This window comes from Hermetia illucens, chromosome 1 (genome assembly GCF_905115235.1).
Source record: "Hermetia illucens chromosome 1, iHerIll2.2.curated.20191125, whole genome shotgun sequence".
Lineage (NCBI taxonomy): Eukaryota > Metazoa > Arthropoda > Insecta > Diptera > Stratiomyidae > Hermetia > Hermetia illucens.
This window is the reverse complement of record NC_051849.1, coordinates 27,245,174-27,265,025: the sequence shown is the minus strand read 5'-3', so window position 1 is coordinate 27,265,025 and position 19,852 is coordinate 27,245,174. Positions and strand designations below refer to the sequence as shown.

At 41.7% G+C, this 19,852-nt stretch overlaps 1 protein-coding gene across 6 annotated transcripts in view; it reads left to right on the top strand.

The window, feature by feature from the left end:
• The window catches only part of LOC119650978 (protein windpipe), a 112,385-nt gene that overhangs the window by 52,001 nt on the left and 40,532 nt on the right, over positions 1–19,852 (top strand). The window lies entirely within an intron of this gene.

Genomic DNA, 19,852 nt, shown 5'->3' with positions numbered 1-19,852 from the left:
TTCTAAGACCTTGAATATCAGGGTCATACTAAAGTGGATGGTGTGACAAACTAAATGCATAAACATTACGAACTAAGTATCAGTGGAGCAAATGAACATTCAAAAGAGCTTATAACAAATACACAAAACTTTTCATACCTAAAGCGTTTAGCTTCCGGTTTTGCAACTTGTTTCGGGTGGTCTTAGTCCTTTTTGCCTTTGACATTGACAGAATTTTCATGGAAAATCGTATTCTTTTTAAAGGGAACATCTCAATCCATACCAGTCTCTCTCCGGAAACTAAATGTTAGTGCTTCAAGATTATAATCTTAGAGTGAACGACAAGTTCATTAACTCTTGAGAAATATGCAGCAGTTGGCAGTCCGTAATGAATATTCATCAAGAGACATGCAAAAATTTCATTTCTCATCTATCTTAAGATGAGCTCCCAAATAACCCGTTTCAACTATGTATGCACGAGTACTACAGAAGGTACGAAATACAAAATTCTTGATTGACCGCTTAAATGTTTTTATCGAACATTTCCGCATCTTTCTTGATATCTGACGAATTGAATTCATGCAGAAAAGTGATGCTAAGTCGCCATGAGAAGAGATAAAAGAAACATCGACAGTTCTAAGCGGTCTAATCGTAATGGCGAGCTAGCACAACGTCCGCCATATGCCTATTATATAGGTAGGTTTGTTTCCTGGCCTCCAGTCTAATCACATGCATGACTTGTTATAATCGAAAAAATTAAATCAACTCTACTCCTCTGTGACCGTTCCTTCTTGTTCAAGGGGTATTTAATGATCTGATTCCATAGCATTGCGGATTCAGATGCCTTCAAATGCCGGATGCTGGTCTTCAGAGCGGTTTTAATCCCACACTGATGATGCTCCGTAATCATGATGCTGCTGATGTCTTCTCTTGGAACAACCTTGAAAATTGCATATTGGCTACTTGGCAAAAAAATAATCTGTGGAGTCAAACGATTCATGTAGAGATTACTTAGATACTTAGACTTAACCCTAGGATTGAGAGAGCGAATTTTCACCTGCAACTTTCCTCCTTCTCCAAAATGAATGTCAAGTGCTTTTTGTTGGTTAGTGGCGACAGAAAATAATTCAGGATCTTGAATGCACTTAGTTTTATGCTAGACCAAAATAGGAGGTAGAGAACGGACGTGTCTACAATTAATATTATTAATAAAAAGAATTTAAAATTTAACTTAAATTAACACGGGTAGCAGGCTAGACTGCCCCCCACCATAAGACCTAGGGACACTCGGATTGGTCGTGGAGTTCGTAATGAGGAGGATTCAGACCTCAAAAGATACAAAGGAAGGATAGCCAACCTTGAAATGGCGAACTGGCAAAGACACTTGAAGGTCTTAAGAATCAAATGACACTATTGATGAAAAAAGTGGAAATCTTTCGGAGCAGCTAATGGCTGGGGAGGCGGGCCCGCCGTCTCCAAAGGTAGCCACGAAGAAAGTGAAGCTTTCTTCGACTATTTTTGCAGCCATGGAGGAGCCGGGTTGCCTTGAGGGCGAACAAGTTTTCGGGAGCGAATTTGTCCATATGGAGGACACGGAAAACAATCAACCTGATGGTACGAGAGACAGCGACAATGGTGGCGGTGGAAATCTCCGAGAAGAGGGTGCTAACCAGGCTGATTGTAGTAGTGAAGAGGGAAAACTGGGTGAATAAAAACCGTCCGACCGGGGCCACAAGTAGCACCCGAAATAAAGAAAAGGGTGAAAGGGTGCCGTCTATTAATGTGTATAAATTTGGTGGTATAGATTTAGCCACTCTACTTAATGAGAGCGCGGGGCTCTCAAATTTTATTATCAAAAAGACGAGGCAAATAAAATGTAAAAAAATAGCGGATTACAAGAAAGCACGGGAGGTCCTCGAACGAGTGAAGGCTCTTCACTTCATCTACACTCCAAAGGAAGAAAAGGTGCAAACCTTCCTTCTCAACGGCTTGGATGCGGAGGAAGAGCCCGATGAGGTGCTTAAAATGCTCCAGGAGACGGGAACTGAGGTGGAGTTCCTCTCAGTGTCATCTTTTAGTACGAGAAGATCCGGTTTGGAAAAAAAAATCCTGCCTCACTTCCTCGTGCAGATAAGCCCGGAGAGCCGGGGAAGCAATCTGATCGGTATCAGGTCGCTTAATTACCAGGCGATTCGTTTTGAGCGCATGCTGAGGGACGAAATAGTCCAGTGCCGAAGATACCAGCGCTATGGTCACTCGTCAGTGAACTGTCAAATGACCTCGTGGCTAAACGCCACAAACAATTCCAGAGGGGTATTCCTCAAATCTTGGATAGAGCAATACCAGATAGAGTATAAATGCGAATTATATGGGTCAGAGAGTCCAACCTGGCCCAGGGAAAATTCCTATTTGGATTTGTGCATTGCTGACGCGCGCCTGCACTACAGACTCTTCCTTACGATAGTGATCATAACACTATTCTTACTGAAGTTCTGTTTGATGGACGAAGAGTTCGCCTTCTACCGGTGGAATGTGGCGTCCACAGGCTGAACTTTAAACAAACAGATTGGAAGAAATTCCAAGAGAGGTTTATTCGGGGATATCGAGAGGAATGCCCACCTCTTGATGGGTGAAACGATAGTACAATTGCGTCAGGTGACAGGAACTTGAGCAACTTCACAGATACTTCAGTATTTTCTCAAGCTGGAGAACATGTTTGCAAAGATAAATATGTTATTCCGGAAGAAGTCACGAGTAACTGTGACAACACCTCAATACCTCAGGCATAGACACGAATAGTGTAACTGCTGATGCGTAAGGCCATTACATCGTGATGGATGATGCTCTGAAACTCGAACTTATAGGGGAGCACTTTGAGTCGGTGCATCGGCCCAGAACGGGCTTAAGATTCAACGCGACTTTCGGATATTGTAGAACGAGATGTTCTTCCATTTCAAATATTGCCTGAACGGCACCACAGTTCTCCAGTTTAGCACTGAGTTGCAGACTGTTCTCATACCGAGTGATAATCTGCTTGATTACTTCGTCTCATGTGTGGAGTTAACTTCCATATCCATCCGGTATGGATGGCATTCCTAACGTGGTCCTGAGGCATTTACCAGACATTGCCATTCGTAATTATTGCATTTTGTTCAATAATTTATTGAACAATTCTTTCTTTCCAGGAAAATGGAAGAAAGCCCGAGTGTTCCCGATCTTAAAGAGAGAGAAGGATTCATCCTGTACTAAGAGCTACCACCGTCCAATCAGTTTGCTGCCTAACATCAGCAAGGTGTTTGAGGTTTTGGTATTGAAAGCCTTGAACGGGCATATCAAGAAGAAGAACGGTTATGTCTGATATTTGCTGGCGGATTAACAATGGTGAGTGCCTAGGCGCTTGTCTTATAGACATGGAGAAGGCCTTTGATGGATGGACACATTTTCAGGCTCTTGAAGAATGAGTTTCCCAGCCACCTCGTAGCGATGATGTGTAGTATGCTGTATGACAAGTACTTTGTCATTACGGACGGAAATCTCACTACTAGCAGAGAATTTCATGTTCTGAATAGATTACAGCAAGGGGCAGTGACTGCTACACTTTTCGCAGTATTTGCCGGCGAATTACTCAACTCGTTTGAGTTTAATAAATCTCCTAAAAGGTCGTTGGTTGCCTTTGTTGACGATCTGATAGCTTACACGGCACACAAGAAGGTAACTGAGGTGAAAGTTGAACTTCAGAAGATATTCAATGATATTAAGTTCTTCACGAACAGTTGGCGGATGAAAAGTGTTAAACGATTCTGTTTTGAAATTTCTTAGCGTACGCCCATTGGAACTTGAAAGGGAATTGAAGAGATTTCCACATTATCGCCATCGAGGATAGTTTTGAGCGCATTCCTCATAAGAAGTGCATTAGATACCTGGGTGTGCCTCTTGACTAGCGTCTCCAATTTACCGAGCACGTTAAAGTCGCGCTAGAAAGCGCTCGCAAGGCACTCATGTCTCTTCGAAGACTCTTTTATGCTCCACATCTTAGCCGGAAGGTTAAGGGTTATTCGCTATCTTACTTTGGTTAGACCGGTGCTCACCTACGGGTGTCCTATTTGGTCTTTGAAAGGAAATGTCTGCGTGCTTGCTTGGGGCTTAATAGGTCTGCTTCGTCAAACTATGAGCACTATGTAACTAATGACGTGATGTAGGCAGCTGCTGCTGTTCCGAGAATCGACACAGTTCGCATGGCGAGAACCCTTGGGTTTGGCAGCAGTTCTACCCAAATGATGGGTTTTTTTGAGAAAACTCTCACGGCAGGCTTAATTCCTCCCGAAGCGTTCGTGTATCTTGACAAGAATGGTCTAATTCTTGACTCTGCCGGTGACCCGGTTATGTATCGTATACATGGACGGGCCGCGGACAAAAGGGTAGATTGTTTTTTTTTGTTCATTTTTCCAATCTATATATTATTGTTAACTATTTCTTAAAAATAAAGAATGATTTTAAAAACAAAGACCAAAATAGGATTGTTTTAAATTGTAGCTGTTTTCAGAGTCAAAATGTCTTCATTAATGACTCGGTTTAGTTGGTACCGGGGCTAGAAATTTCGGTCATTATATGTCTACATATGTAGACACCTTAATGGTATGAACAAATAAGTGGTCCTTTGTATACCGTCTAGGATTAACAACTTTTGTACATGAACTACAGAAGATTAATCGTTGTCTCAAATATGCCATGATGTCTTCAATGTCAACCCGTTGTCCCAGATTTATTTCGGCGGTTCATTCTTGCGTAACTGGAGGAGACAACATGGGAAAGAACTGCAAAGCTGACCCACTGTCTATTTCTTTGGTAACGCTATTTGCTCTCAAATGTGCAAAGATGACAAACACTAAAAATAAATTTGCACACATTATTTTTATGAATTGGCAACGGAGCGGAGCTTCATTGTCAAACCCCCCAGTCTGTGGGGAGTGTGGAGCGAATACTTGTTCAAGTTCACGATATGATTTCGTTTCAGAAGCGCTTGCAGAAGTAGTCATGATTGAGCAATTGGAAGCAGCTATTTTGGTTATTAGGACGCTCAGGTTATTGGAAGCATTTATTGTTCCATTATTGGTGTAATAAGTGTGATTGGTTCCTTTGTTGCTTTATTGGCTTGTTTTTATTGCTAGGAAAGCATCAACAGGTTTGTGGCAGAATTTACACTCATTAAGATGGGGTCGGTGTTCTGCATGCACGAATCTCGGATTTCGTGCTCGTGTTTTCTATTAATAATTGCATATGAAAATCCCATACATATATATACCATAGTAGATATGCATAATATCTGATCAAGCAGCACCTATCTGCGCTTAGATTGAATGATTGATTCAACTTTTTTGGTCATCAACCTGCCAATACCTCTGATGCATTAACTACTTTGCGAAAAAAAAATACAATATCCATCTTTATATTAACCAGTTTTTCTTATACAGTTTCAACGCCAAACGTATCTACATCCAGAGTTTCTTCTTCAAACTTGTCTCTCATGAGCTACTTTTGAAAATTCTCACACCATTCATTTTGGCAGAAAATTTTATTATTATTTTTTTCTCCTCAACAAAAGAAGTGAATAAAATATATTTAAAGAGGTAAAAGAGGTACATCTATTTATAATTTGTTATTCAGACGCAATAAAATATTTCCTCGACGAATTTTAATAGTATAAAATAACAAATAGAAAAATGATGATCCAAATTTTGGCATCTACTAACCTAGTAATTTTTTTTGCTTCCGAGGATATTATTGGGTGTCCGTTTTCTATTATTACTGCTTTGTAAATCAATGTAAGACCCGCTTTAAATCTCTAAAGAACTATCCGATATAGTGAGGAAATAAATGTAGAAGCCAATAAATACAGGAAGATTAAATTAATGGGCACTTCGTGTATCGTATCTTATTTATAATAATTAAATTAGACAGGGAATTAGAAAGTGCTGAGAGTCGAGATAAATTCTTGGCATTTTCGGTGATTTAAATTTGCAAAATAACCTTCGTGCAAAAATACTTTTGAATGATTATTTGACACTTCCGATGTTAACACGACTCAAGCATGACACATAAAGAATTGTGTTAAATATCCGGTTAGCTTTTGGGAACCATAGTTTTTAAATTTTAGTACTACAGATAGGAGAACGTGAACCTTCAATGGAGCTCCTATTCTGCCTAACAAAGTGTTCTATATTAGTCTCTTGACACCATAAAACTGATCTGACAGAAGGACACGACGAAATGTGAAGAGAAATGTATTTTTCTGGGGATATTCTATAATAAAAACCAAGAAAATCTAAAGTATCAAAATCCTGAAAAACCCAAAACAAGTCGGAAAACCTGATACTTGATGCTTGAGGTATAAAAGGTTTTGTGTTTCCTGATGTGGGAAGCATAACGCAGTTCTCCGTTGGTCGGTAGCATCGACTGGAGATATTTAAAGCGTTCAGTTCTGTCAGCGGCAGTGACCTGCCCACAACTAAGCGATTTAAATATCTCAGGTCAATACTATCGACCAATTGCGAACTGCATAATGAAATTGCTTCACGCTTTAATGCAATGTAGATGAAGTGGGGTGCCACAATTGGTGTTCTTTGTGATCGACGTATCAGCGAACGTCTCAAAGCTAAAATTCAACGCAATGTCGTCCGTCTGCTGCTCTCTATAATTCTGAGTGTTGGCGCACTATAAAAGACAACGAATGGCGTCTTGCGGTAATGAAGACGCAAATGTTGCGTAGGACTAGTGCCGTGACACGTTTTGACCACAGCCGAAATGAGGACATCCGCGATCGATATAGGTTTGCACCGATCGTGGAAAAACTGCGAGAGAGGTGTTTTCGATGGTGTGGTTACGTAATTCCCGCTAACGAGAATTCACTTACCAACATTGGTCTGAACATCGAAGTTAATGGTAAACGATCGAAACAACAGTGGGACGACTATATCCGGTCAAATTTTTTTTAAATCCCCCCTTTTGCATGTATGGGGAGCCCCCCTTTTAAACTCCACTTAAATTTATGTCACTCGCTGTAAGCGTGCGAATTCATAGTTCCCATCTGCCCACCAAATTTTGTTCGAATTGGAGAAAAGTGCGTGTGACAGACAGACAGACAGTGAATCGATTTTAATAAGGTTGTGTTTTACACAAAATCTTAAAAATCAGGCGGAGACTGGAAATTCGCCGTTACAGCCATGAAAAGGTTTTGCGAATAGATAAGCCGTAAACCGACTTTTGACTACTGACCTTTTTACACAAAACTTTCAAAAACACCGATTGGAAATCAGTTGGTGGGCTCTACAGATGTAGATTGATTCACTTTGCATAATGGCATCGGAAAGATCGGTTTTTCCTAAACACTTAGCAGGGAACGACTTAACCATTGAAAACCGTATTTCAGCTAGGGAGGTAATAGACGGTTCATCATCCACGGTGCAACAACCAATGTCTAGGCCCGCCTAACGCTGGCTTCAAAAAGTACTGGTCTTGACCTTCCATTTGTTACCCAGCCTGACTATATTCGGGGAAAAAAAATTTACCCCCCCCCCTCCCCACTTTTGCATGTATGAAGACCGCCCCGCCCCCCTTAATTTTGACGTGAAAAGATGTAATTTACTGCATGTGTGGGTGTTCACAGTTCCCACCTTCTGACCAAATTTCGTGCCGTATAACCGTTTCTGAGAAAAGTGCGTGTGGCAAACAGACAGATAGACATATGGACAGACGAACAGATGGAGAGACGGACAGACGGACAGACCGACAGATCGATAGACGGACAGACGCACAGACAAACAGATATTGAACGGATTTTAATAACAATTTCACAAGCAAAAGATTGAAAACCAAAAATAAAAACTGAGCCAAAACTACCCAATAAATATTCCGTTATCTCTTTTTAAGATTCCATGTAAAACAAATAATAATAAAAATAACGCAACAATTCATATTGGATCAAGGCTTTGAAATGCGTTAGGGCTCTTCATTCAAGGCCGTAATGGTACATTACAGTACACTGTTGGAGTCAATGTGGTCAGCATTGTGCCCTACTGAGATTATTTCCCTGATTTGACTCAGGTACTCATTCACAGTTGAGTCGACTGGTATCCGACATCCAGTCACGATAATAAATCCATCTGCTACCAGTGAGATTTGAACTGCGACCTTCCACTATGACAGCCCAGCGCTCTAACCACTTGAGCCATCCAAACAGGCGATTACCATCCCTTTTGTGAATTCGAAACGGAAAAACTGTCTTGGCTTCGAGAAATGTTCATTAAGGGTTTCAAAGATACAACTTTTCACAAGGTTGATTTTCCATTTTACTTTTTCTCGCCAGTGTCATTTTCAATCGCCTCAACCGGTACCAAAAACCTTCTCTCTATTAAAAACAAACAACCATCGGTCTTTTGATCCAAAAACTCACTTCTTTTTTATCAGCCACCTGTTCTGTCAGTCCCTCGAGACAAAAAGTCAAAAACCCGTTCCTTGAATATTTTTCTATTGCTTGTGCTGAACGCACTAGATGAATGCATATAATTGCACTCTTACATGGCTATGCACATAGCATTATAAGGTAAATTATGAAACGAGAGAGTCAACGCTTCATACAGTTTTTATCTGCCAGATTTTCCATTAAGTTGTCGAAACTTCTACAAAAATTAAACATAAAATTCAAGAATTATTCATCGATACGCATCACATTTCCTTTAAAGTTATATAAAAAAATGTTTTTTTCTCTTTATCCTCCGGGAGTTTTGCAACGGTCTCTATGGTCAAGTCATCTGCAAAACTGAGCAACTGGGCCTCCTCTGCTACGGGAAGCAAAAGCACCCCGTTATATATCACGTTCAAGAACAAAGGGCCCAACACTGAGTCTTGTGGTACCCCCTCTGTGCTGATGTATTCATTGGACCCGTCGTCCGTCCCGTACCAAAGAGTTCCGCCCGACAGGTAACTCTCGATTAGCCAAGTAACCAGGTGCACTAATTCTGGCCAATGACTCCTTAATGCGGCCCTAGTCGGCGGAGTTGAATGCATTTTTTATATCCACCGTCACCACAGCACAGCACTTGCTAGAAAGTATTGCCTCCCGAGCCAGGTCCACCACTCTTCCCACCGCGTCAACAGTAGGGCGAACTTTCCCGCACCCATATTGTTCATCCGCAAGACCATTCCCATCTTCCACGATTGGAAGCAATCTATTGTAGATGACACGCTCGAACATCTTCTCCATGGTGTTCAACAAATGGATAGGCCATAGGATGCTGGGTCTCTCGGTAGCTTGCCGGGCTTGGGCAACAACACCAGTTTTTGCCTTTTCCATTGTGGAGGAAATACGCCTTCCGCCATGCGTGCCTCGAAGGTATTTATAAGCCAATCAGGTCTGGTCCCCACCGCAAGCTTCAGCGCTTTATTAGGGATGCTATTCAAACCCGGAGCCTTGCCATCGCCGATTCTTCCGCAGATCTCCCGAAGTTCCTCCTTGGTAACGCGAGGTATTACAACCACCTCGAATTGGGCCTCAGTTCAATACCCGCTTCCAGTATGGTGAGGAAAGAGCGTGGTTACCTTTGCCCTTCAACTTCTTTATAATCAGCCTGTCGCCCATGCCCTAGGGTTTATTGGCATTCATACACGGTCGCCTAAACCAATATCTTTTGCTCCTACGATTGGCTTCCTTTATTCTGCCGCGTAACGTCTTATAATCCCTTCGCGCTCCTCATAATCGGATCTTCCGCTGGATCGCTGGAATTCCTTTCTTTCTTTATTTATTTAATGAGGACAATCCATAGAAAACAAATTCCCTATTACATATTGTCCTCAGAGGGAGGATCAAGTGAATGGCTTATTTTACGCTTAAAACTAGAGAAGGAAATAGACCTCAAGGAATCAAGTTGTAGGGCGTTGTAGGACCGGCATAGTCTCGGAATAGGAGAGTGGAAGTAAATCTCGAACTTCGCGAAGGGTACATAAAAAATGTCGGTCTCATGTGCTATGAGACGAGGCGAGACGGAAGTGTGAAAAGAGTACACATATCAAGGAAGACACGGCGTTACTGCAAGGAGGGAAATTGAGGGATCGGAGTCGTGACGGGTAACCAACCCGTGGTAGGTTCTTTTTGTAAAAGAAGGTCCGAGCGAATTTACGTTGTACAACTTCAACAACGCTACAGTCACGAATGCGGAAGGGGGACTAGACTATACAGCAATATTCAAGGATGTTTCTGACAAGGGAATTGAAGAGTGTTAAGGAGGGCTGGCGACGAAAAAGAGGCAAACAATTTAAGGTCGTCTACGTAAAGCAAATACGGGCAGGGGAGGATGGAGGCGAGGTCATTGATAAAAAACAGGAGGAGTAGCGGGTCAAGTATAGAGCGTTGGGGAACACCAGAGGAAGGAGGAAGGAAGGAAGGAGAAACTTTGCAGGAACGGTATGAGAGATAGGAGGAAAGCCAGGAAATGGCTGAGAGAGAGAAGTCTAGTAATGAAAGTTTAGAGAGGAGAATGCTATGGTCAACGGTGTCAAAGGCTTTGGAGAAGTCGGTATAAATAGCATGTACCTCCTGTTGTGAATTCAAGCAATTAGCAATAAAGTTGGTAAAGAACAGAAGGTTTGAAGCCATAGATCTATGTTTCACGAAATCATGCTGACATGCTGCTTGACAATGAGGTTACCGAAGTGTGCGATCAACCAATCGTTGACGTATCTTTCGAGGATTTTGGAGCAAGAGGAGAGAAGAGAAATGGGGCGGTAGTTCACAGCAGATGATAAGGGCCTCTTTCCAGAGACGGGGAAAGTAGCATTCATCTAGACTTTTGTTGTAGATTATACTCAGGCGGAGGGAAATGTGTTTTATACAGTTAAGGAAGAAGAGGTTAGGAAGCGCATCGTGGCCAGGTTCGACATTGGGGTCAAGATTACCAATGAGGAACTCAACCAAGGAAGGTATAAGGAGAGGAATGGCCAGAGATTCGAAGCAGTCTGCAGTTATGAGAGGTGTAGAGGGTGAAGGGTTCCAGGGAGAAAACACTGAAAAGAAGTAGGTGCAGAGAAGGTCGCAGTATTGTTGTGGGGAGTCGCTAGTGGAGTCAGGTCGATGGCATGTCGATCTTAGCTCCGCGATTTCGCTATTCCACCCATAGTTTGGCAGTTTGCTTGTAAACTCTCGCGTCCGGAGCATAGCAGCGTCGCATGCCTCGGTCTCCCATCGATGATGATTCTGAATGCCATTTCGGTCGCCGGACCATTCAGGACGTCATGACCCGCCAGAGCTTCAGAGAATGTATCCTGCTCGAACGCCCTCGTCGTCCAGCCCGGCATACCTACTCACTTTCTGCAAGCGTTCAACCCGCCACTTGGCCAACCAGCGACCTTAATAAAGATTGCCTGGTGGTCACTATAGGTGTAATGCTCATTGACATACCAGGTGGTTCCCCTCGCCAATGCGGTGCTCACGTATGTTAGGTCGACGATAGAGCCCAGGCCTCTCCCTTTGAACGTAAATGAGTTCCCAACATTGACAAGAACAACATCCAACTCGGCAAATGCCTCAAGCAGGATACGTCCTCTCTCGTTTTTCCTTCGGCTACCCCACTCACAGACCCAGGCATTGAAGTCACCAGCTATGATTTTCAGGTTATGACTTCTTGCGTCCAGCACCAAATGGTGCAACATCTTCTCGTAACAGCTGTGAACATAAATCCCGCCCAACTTTGCTCTCACGAAACCAGCTTGCGGAAGCTACATTACTTCCTGAATGGCCTGCCCGTCACAAGCCCATATCGTTGCTTTACCGGTCTGATCCCTAAAGAATATTTATAACATATATGCCTAAAGTAAATCAGCAGTTAGAATGTAAACATTAAATTGAATTCTATAAATGTAACCAGCGATCTAAATTAAGTTTCTTATATAACAGATAATTCCCTGGTGACATTGACTCCACCTAGCATCTTGACGTCGCTCTTGACCATTTCACTGAAGGCAGTTGTAAATTTAAATCAATTTAGTGTCGAATACGAGACATGTCTGGTGATTAGCTCCCTCTTGAATATGTAATATCTATTTATTAAAGAATTGTGCAAATAATCGTACATAACAGTTTGTAGTACATCAATACCGTCTTTATGAACTTGTATGGATTCTTTGGTGTCACAACACATTAGCCTTGATTCTCTACGAATGATTATGAGATGACTCTGGTTTTACTTTTTTAGATTGATTTTTGAAGCTAGGTTTATTGATATATTATACATATGAACTATGATTTCATCGGTTCTATATAAATTTGTATCTTTTTATATTTCAACCAGATTTATGCTAACTAACGCTTTTCTTTTGCAGGTAATTAGACACTTGATGATGAAAGTAGCTTGAGCTAGCACATTTCTGTAAGTATGGTAATCTGTCTGTCTATTCTGGATACCTAGCACAGTGAAAATTGTATTTACGCTTCACACCGTATGTCAAGATTCCGATAACAATTTTTCTTGGCATGTAAATAAGCAAAACCGATCGCACACTACATTGACTATTCAAATTAGAGTGGAACTAAATGTCTTTTATGTTCCCAGAATATTTATGCCTATCGATACCCTATTTTTAGACCTCTCTGTGGATACTCATACATATTTTCTTTACACTTGAACGTTACACATAAGTTGCAACTTTATGCTCCACTAAGATTGTTCACTAAACTTTACGACATACGTAACATACTATACGCACATCAGTAGAGGATAAATCTCTCGGGGGAAATGTTTTCATTAGTTTGTTTATAAACAATCCACGAATGAATATAGTGTGATTCGATGGGGAGAAAGCCAAGGAGGATAATCAAGATGTTACTATATATTAGGCGGGAATGAAAACTATTCCACATAATTAAGAGAAAGAATGTTTAGTATCGGTTCAGAATTGGTTGGCATTTTGAGTGGGATGGGAATACGTACATATGTATGTTATTGGAAATAATTGGGAAGCGGATGTAACGAACATAGAAATGGAAATATTTTGTTGTAACTTGGTGAGAAAATTCATTTAGGCTGCTTACCTCACCGATGTTTCTGCAGAAATCATCGTGGGATATGGTTCATTGTTTCCTGGTTTTCTTTGGTTGCCCTACAGCCCTACTCTCAACGTAGTCCTCTCCCGTCACTAGCGGCTACCTGATATTACTCGGTTATCATTTTATGTTATGCTACATGCGACATGCTATGCAGCGCAACTGGTACTAAAATAGCGTATTTTGCCGCCTCGCAACCGATCATCTTCTTTTCAAATGCTTGCGCGCATTATTGGCTCCCTCACTATGAGAATGGCTTAACGTGGATATTGAATTCTGTCAATTTTTTCAAGCAACGTTCAAGGGTGACACAATATGTACAAGTAGACCTTACTTAAAGCAACCCGACCTGGTCAAGTTCGATTCAGAAAACTGCGAAACGAAATTATAAACGTCGTTTTTAATCAATCCTTGTTTGGATTGATGACCAACCCGCTCCAGCTAGGACGATACTTGGTCATCGTTCTCGACCGTTTTGCCTTAGAAAACAAAGGAAAACTACACCATTTATTCCTCTAGCGTCATCTAGATTTCATTTTGGCAGTTGGATAATTCCCTTTTTGCTTGTTTGAAATGTTTCCGGGATTTCCTTTATACAGTACATTATAATACCGGCAACAGCGTAACAATAAAAATCAAAGAAACTCTTCTTTAGCTTTTGTCCCATTCAGAAGTAGGCTTGGCTCGTTCCGATCGGTTGCACTATTTTGCTCTGATTGATTGATCTGGATTCTTCATCTCCATTATCACGAGGCGCCGTTCATTGTCTTTTATAGATGGCCAACACTCAGAACCATAGAGGTGACAAGGCGAACGACACTGCGGTAAATTTTAGACCTGAGACGATCTTTGATAAGTCGAACCCAAAAAACACAAATTGTGGAACGCTACTTCATCCAGGATGAGCTAATGCATGAAGCAGTTCGCAGTGCTCCTTTGGCTGATAGCATTGACCCGTGTCATAAGTGCTAGTGGTAACTGCGAAGGGTTTCGCCGCCGGTAAACGTACTTTATAACTTTGTCAAGAAACAGAAGTATATACATATTATACTTCAAATGAGGTGAGGATAAAAGGGAAGATGATAGCGATGATAGGTAAGCTCGCATTTTGAGGACGTGGAAATAATCGAAAGAGAGCTCTGAAAAGACCGATTGTCATCGATGCCAAATTCTTGTAGAAAGTTTAATGTAGACATGTCAAGAAGTTGGTGATTTTATGATAGAGATGTCGGCTGACAGAAACTTCTGGCCCTTATTCAGGGAATTTGTTTAAAGCAGATTTATTCTCTCTTCTCCTGAGACTACCTTAATTATTTTTTTAAAATTTTAAGATGTAAACCTTCTTATTGGCTGTATAATTTTTCATCCTCGAGTTGTGTCTTCCACTGCAAGCTATCACCCCTTCCCAATGTGTGGTATTTGCTGTCACTTTTGCTTTTTCATTAAAGTGGGTATCTGGATTCTATGCCAGCAAATTTTCTCTTTGTGGGGAGGGGGGATTTCCAGGAATATAACCCTGGTCAAACTATAACAGGCGTGAGTGGAAAATGTGGATATCTTCTCGGCTTACATGGCTCATGATTGATCAGCTTCGCGAAAGGAACTGGTTTATTTGACAACCGTTATCACAACAGGGAACGCATACGTTTTGGGACGCAATACGGTTGAAAACTGAAGAGTATCTGGGGTCCTTTTCAGATCACAGTTGGATAGTTTTCAATACAATCTTTGCTGTAAAGGTCTCCAAGCTTTTTAGAAAGCCTAGGAGGATGGATAAGAGGAAGTTTGGTCTAGTTGTCAAGAGTAAACTCTCCGATGCGCGAATCAGTGACATTGGCGCAACAAGCATTCGAAACTACCATACAGTCTTGCGTCCTGCAAAATACAGCAAAAAGAGACGAGCTTAGTTTTAGCACTGAAACCGGGCAGGCGCAGTCATGAGTTCGCGGAGAACTATCGATCAATCAGCCTCAGTCTTTCGTTTTGAATCGTGAATCCTGCACGTCTACCTAAAGACGATCATGACGGCCTTTTCCAAGTCTCAGCACAGAAACTGCTCTTCACAAACAATATTCCTCAGCTTCCTCCAGAGGAAGCACTTAAGAATCAAAAACATCAAGGCAGCTCTAACCAGGATTGGAGGGGTGGTTTACGTATTGAATAGTATTCATGTTAAGAACTAAGATAATTCAATCTGTTCTGGATGCCACTTGACAAAAGGTGTGAGCAGAGGTATGCCCCATGGTGTCACCACCTCTCCAATACTCAGGTTGATTGGACAGGTACGTTGAAGGTGGTGGTGTATGCCGATGACTTGGTGATATTAGTGTCAGGGATGTTTCCCTCTGTTATTAGCAAAATAATGTTTGTGCTCGTTGGAATAGGTAAGCATGTAAGGTGCAAGATGCGGACTTATATATAAATCCATCAAAATGGAGCTGGTGCTCTTTATCACCAAGCCAAGATTGGTTCTTTCTTCCTGTGTAAAATATCTGGGAGTCATCCTGGATCTTAAGTTTAACGATACAATGATAACATATTCACCAGCGGGCACGTTACAGGATGTGGCATCAAGAAGTTGCTAGAAGGCACCTTTCTAGGCATCAGGCCGACCTGTCTATTATTCGTACGCGGTGGAAAAGTGAGTCATGCGATTAGCTAATATAATGCAGAGCTTCATCAGCCACTCATCAAATAGCTCGACTTCTTTAATGGCATCACGGAAACCCGGAGAGGTGGTGATGCTAACACCGTATTAAGTGTGTGGGCTCGCGTTCTATGTCGCAGCTTTTGGCACCAGATCATCGGGTTTCATGTAGGGTGCAGTTAACAATGTGCCTTTTCCGAAGGCTCTTACGAGTTCCTCGGTCTTTCCAGTGAGAGTGCAAGATTTAGTGTGCAGACACGTATTTGTTTTGCCCGGACTAACTTACGTCCTGACATCGTCCATGCGCCAAGATCCCTTGTCCATTCCTCGACAGGACCGGGACCCGTCTTGCTGCATCGACTGAGGTGAACGTCGTAGCATTTCTCCGAGGCTTATGACTCAACACGATCATTTTGTGTTTAATGACATTGGATGCATTTTCTTGGTCGACTTATCGCGAGATCTGTCATAAAGAGAGATCACATAGGATTTAGCATAGTGGAAAAACTCAAACTATATTTATCTCTCTCCTGATCTCAGCATTTTATTTTTGTTTTACTGAGGATAGTGCAAAGTAAGTTACCTCAAACCTTCTTCCTTTATTTTTTATTAAAAGAGACTTCTCGGTTATTTCCCTATTAAAAAATCTTATTTCAATATACGAGGGCGGTCCGATAAGTACTTAGCCTCTCCGCCCGATGGCGCTACTATCGCAAGAAGTATTTACTGTCGTGTAGAACATTCTCGTAGACGGCTACTGTCAAAATTTTAGTCGAATAGGCCTTGTAGTTTTGTTTTTAGCGCGTGTAGAAGCGGGCGTGCGGGCGAATTTTAGAAAAATGGAAAAAGAACAATATCGGTCGGTGATTCGATTCTTGTTTTTGGAAGGGAAATCGCGCAGCGAAATCAAAGAACGCTTGGATGCTATGTACGGTGACGCTTCTCCTTCGATGGCGACCGTCAAAAATTGGTTTAATGAATTTCAACGTGGTCGCACGTCAGTTTTTGATGAGCACGCCCCGGTGCCCCGAAAACGGCTACTGCGGAGAAGAACGTTACAAAAATCCATGACCTTGTATTGGCAGACCGCCGATTGAAGGTACGCGAGATAGCCTAGACAGTAGGCATCTCAAAAGACCGCGCGGGTCATATCCTGCACGAAATTTTGGGCATGAGAAAGCTGTCGGCGAGATGGCTGCCGCGTTTGCTCACTCCGGATAACAAGCGCAACCGTGAAACCACTTCAGAGCAGTGTTTGACGCTGTTTAAGCGCAATTCGAAGGAGTTTCTTCGTCGTTTCGTGACCGTCGACGAAACATGGATCCACTGGTACACTCCAGAGACCAAGGAACAGTCGAAACAGTGGACTTTACCCGGCAAACGTGCTCCCAAGAAGGCAAAGACTGTGCAATCGGCAGGAAAGGTGATGGCCGCCGTTTTCTGGGATTCACAAGGTGTGATCTACATCGACTACCTGGAGAAGGACAAAACGATCACAGGGCTGTACTATGCCGAATTATTGAGCCGATTTGACGCCGAATTGCGGAAAAAACGGCCGCATTTGGTGAAGAAAAAAGTGCTCTTCCACCACGATAACGCACCGGCTCACACTTCCGCCGTCGCCACGGCCAAATTGGTCGAATTAGGCTACGAACTGCTGCCCCATCCACCGTATTCCCCAGATTTGGCCCCGTGCGATTATTATTTATTTCCTAACTTGAAAAAGTCACTCGCCGGGCAGAAATTTGAGTCGAATGAGGAGGTTATAGCCGCCACGGAAGCCCACTTTGCAGACCTCGAGAAAACGTATTTTTCAGACGGGTTAAAGAAGTTGGAGCATCGCTGGGAGAAGTGTATCGAGTTAAAAGGAGACTATGTCGAGAAATAAATCGCCACTTTTCAAAAATTTTCGTTTTTTTTTTGGTAGGCTAAGTACTTATCGGACCGCCCTCGTATAAACGTGATTTTTATGAGAAAAGTAATAAAATTTAATGAGTTTTTTCTAGTTGAACTGAAAATGTTAACTAGATTTAGGTTTCTTTTTTAAACATCAGATAAAGAAAAAAAGGCATTTGGAAAAAAACTTGCATGATACAGACTAAGTAAGGTCAGATCTCATAGAAATCAACGTAAAAACTAAATTTCGTACTTGCCTTTCATGCACTGTTCATCATCAAGTTATATCCTATAACTTTGTTAATAATGGTTGGATTTCCTTCAAACTTCGCAAAGTTATGCCCTATGTTATCTTTTATGCGAGTGCCAAATTTTGTACTTCTAGCGTGGGCTACTATTACTAACTTCATCTGAGCAGATGTTGGAAGGGGATGTATTTTTCGGCCAAGATTTCATTTAGATACACCACTGTGATTTTTTTCAAAATTTTAGGTTGGATAGGTTCTGAGAACGAGATCAAATATGGGACTAGTTTCGGAGTACCAATTGAGCCCTTTCATTTGATATCCCAGATGGTCATATTCCGTGAATAAAAATTCATTTCGCAGGTATGAGGAATGTATGTAAAGGAATCCACAGACCACCCGTTTCCGAGTAAATCGGGTGTGACAGACGAACAGAAGACAGACTTACATCGACTCGATTCTAATAAGGTTTTGTTTCACATGCATTTCGCTATCTATTGGATTACAGGAAAGAGTGGTCCGTGCAAGAGAAAGAAGGGCTAAGTCGCTCCTCAGAATTACTGAGGAATCACTTATCCCTGAACCAAAAAGATTTACTTGTAAAACCCAGGGTCAAGACTTTAGGTTGAACTTGGCTGGTGCTATTGTTATGGCAATCAGCAACCATTACATTTATTCTGACAACATTGAGTAATGCAAAGTGGTTAGACGTTATTCGCGCGAGTTTCGGTAAATACTTTTAGCAAAGCTCAGTTTATCAGCAACGTCAACTGTTGCTATCGTCCCTTTGTTAAAGCTGTTTATATCTTTATTCTTTTCACTCCAGTTGATTGATCATTCTTTCAACAATATTGCCGGTGGACGCCTAGAGGTCTTCAATATTTAAAATTTTGTCTCTCTGAAGGGTTCGAACCCCCATATAAAGAAAGTAGAGCGCCAAAGGCTTTGAATTCAATTACATTACATTCTTTCTTCTAAAGCATGGTGGAAGCAGTAATTGTTTTATCAATCTTTGTATTAGTCAAATTGAGGATCTTTTTAAACAAAGCACCAAAGCTGCAATTTCTGATTTATCTGTGTCTAATAATGTTTCCTGGTCGGATATTCAAAGGTCAAAAGGGTTCCTTTTGCCATTGTGTTCAATTTTTCCCAATAAAGTTTAATACTCGTACCTCCTGATTCGCAGAAGTATCAGGGATTCATAGTTGTCTGCCTAGACCATGTTAGCGTGAGTTCAAACACTTATGCTTTCCTTTGCGTCTTCTCATTCTCTTACGGAATCGCAGTAGCCTAGAAAGAAGTAGACAAAGTGTATACCCTATTACGGTCGCTCATCGACTATTATTGAAGAATTCTACTTCCACCTATTAGTAAAGCTATCAGCGTTGCTTAGCTAATAACGAATGTACTGCATTTTAATGAATAGAAACTTATAGCACTTTGATAACACCTGCAAGAAGTCGACGGAGATGAAAATATTATATGTATTCGTTAATCGATAACTTTCTGGGGAGAAAGGAAGTACAGGGCTCTTTTTCTGGAAGAGTGAACCTACTAGAGTTGTCCTTGTGGATGCACACTCCTTGCATCATATTCAACCTTGGTCATGGACCTTGGACAAATAGATCTGAATTTGGAGAAAGCGGCATATAAAGAGGGACTGAAAATAAACACGAAGTTGACCAAGGCTCTCAATCGGATCGTTCTTTGCAATTTGCAATTTCGGGGGCGTGGAACACTTTATGCATCTAGGAACTGCTGCTTCTATCGACAGCGGTATCTAACTTAATATCGATTGACGTATTAAGAGTGCTAAATCGACCTACTATCCCAAGATACCCGACAAGAGAATTGCCTGGCAGTGGAGGGAGAGTCGCAAAGTTTTATTGGGAATTGAAATTCATTCCCAGAATCCAATATGGGCGGCGCCTAGGTGCGGTAATAAATTGCAATTGATGTTAAATGTAGAAGAAAGATTGTCAACAGCTTCACATG